We start from the raw sequence: 2,085 nt of genomic DNA on the forward strand, positions 1-2,085 counted from the left end.
GGTCATGGTCATGGTCGTGGTCGTGGTCATCATGGTAGTCATGGTCGTGGTCGTCATAGTCGTGGTCGTAGTCGTGGGTCATGGTTGTGGTTGTCGTAGTCATAGTCGTGGTCGTGGTCGTGGCCATGGTCGTAGTCGTAGTCATGGTCGTAGTTGTAGTCGTAGTCGTGGTCGTAGTGGTGGTGGTCGTGGTGGTGGTGATCGTGGTGGTCGTGGTCATAGCCTTGGTCGTGGTCGTGGTCGTAGTCGTCGTGGTCGTGATCGTGGTCGTGGTTGTGGTCGTGGTCGTGGTCGTGGTCATAGTCGTAGTCGTAGTCGTGGTCATAGTCATCGTCGTGGTCGTCGTCGTCATGGTGATCGTGGTTGTGGTTGTGGTCATGGTCGTGGTCATGGTTGTGGTCGTGGTCATGGCCATGGTCATGGTCGTAGTCATGGTCATAGTCATAGTCGTGGTCGTGGTCATAGTCATAACATAGAAAAAGAGAGAGAGATGGAAGGAGAGGATAACAATTTAAGAAAAAAAAAAGAATGATAACAAAAACAAATTGTTTGTCGTAACGTAGACAAAATGGAAAACGATGAAGGTCCTATTGTTTAAGATCGCGAGGCGTATCTTAATCATCGTGTCCCATGTCCTTGCTCTCAATGCAAGCTGGCAATTAGACGAAACTATCAATTGTCTATAGAACACGTACAATGATTTGGCGAGTTTCAATCTGAGATCATTGATCAAGAGATTGCGGATTTTCAGCAAACGGTAAGAAAAATTAATATCAATCATGCATTGTACTCACAAGCTAATTGAATACCATATACAATAAGATTGGGTATGGCTGGTAAATTTTCTATCCAGGGAGGTGATATCTCGTCCCAAGGAGGAGTGCACCCTTTGCGGCCAATTAGAAGAGTTCGTGGGCATGCGATGGATGAAGTGCATGGGCCAATCTACCACTTGCAAGGCCAATCTATACCGTCAATGCCAGAGGAGACAAGCAGCCTTCCAGACCTACCTACAATCTTGGAGCCTGAGATGGAGGCAATGATCGATGCATTGATTCCCATGGATGTCGAGACTTCTAATCCACTTAGAGAGGAAGCATCCATACCATTATATGATGGGTGCTGAGTATCTCGCCTGAAGACACTGCTTGCACTCTTAAGTGTGCAAGAAAAATACGGGTGGAGCGATGCGAGTATGACCGAGTTGTTCAGGTACCTTGTACATACGCTTCGTTGAATTTTTTTTTGGCACTATTATTAAAAACATTTGTGCTTTTTCAAGGTGTTTATGATTTTTTTCAGGTTATTGAAATATCATATATTACCACCTACAAATACCATGCTTGAGTCTCGTGATGATGCACGACATGTTTTACAAAAGCTTGGCATAGACTACAACAACATCCATGCATGTATCAACGATTTCATACTGTTTCGAGGAGAATACAAGACTATGGAGACATGTCCAAAGTGTGGTGCTCACAGGTATCGACAGGACTTGCAAGGGCAAACCATCCCTCAAAAAGTTCTCAGACACTTTTCGCTTATCCCCCGCATAAACCACATGTTTCATACGTCTGGCATGGCGAGCTTGACAACGTGGCATGCGTAGAATAGGTCCACAGATGGAGTTCAACGAATATCAGCGGATTCACGCGCATGGAGCCACATTGACTCTACCTTCCCAGGCTTTGCCCGAGAGCCAAGGAATATTTGGCTCTGTCTTCCAATGGATGGCGTGAACCCATTTGGTCTGCGCTCAACTTCTTACAGTGTGTGACCTATAGTCCTTGTCAACTACAATATCCCTCCATGGCTTTCTACGAAGAAAGGACATCTCATCCTTAGCTTACTTATCCACGGCCGCTACAAAGTCAAAAATATAGGCATGTATCTTCGTCCATTAGTCGATGAGCTTAAGATTTTGTGGGTGGAGGGGGTCACTGTGCAAGATATGAGTAAGCGTGATGGTCGGCGGTCTGCCAACATTCAAGCCATTCTCATGTGAACGATGCATGACTTTCCGAGATTCGGAGAGTGCTCAAGTGAATAGGCCTCCATTCTCGTTGGTAATATCTATATTTT

This window comes from Lygodium microphyllum, chromosome 13 (assembly GCF_053477565.2).
Source record: "Lygodium microphyllum isolate KBCC chromosome 13, Lygodium_microphyllum_v1.1.10, whole genome shotgun sequence".
Classification (NCBI taxonomy): domain Eukaryota; kingdom Viridiplantae; phylum Streptophyta; class Polypodiopsida; order Schizaeales; family Lygodiaceae; genus Lygodium; species Lygodium microphyllum.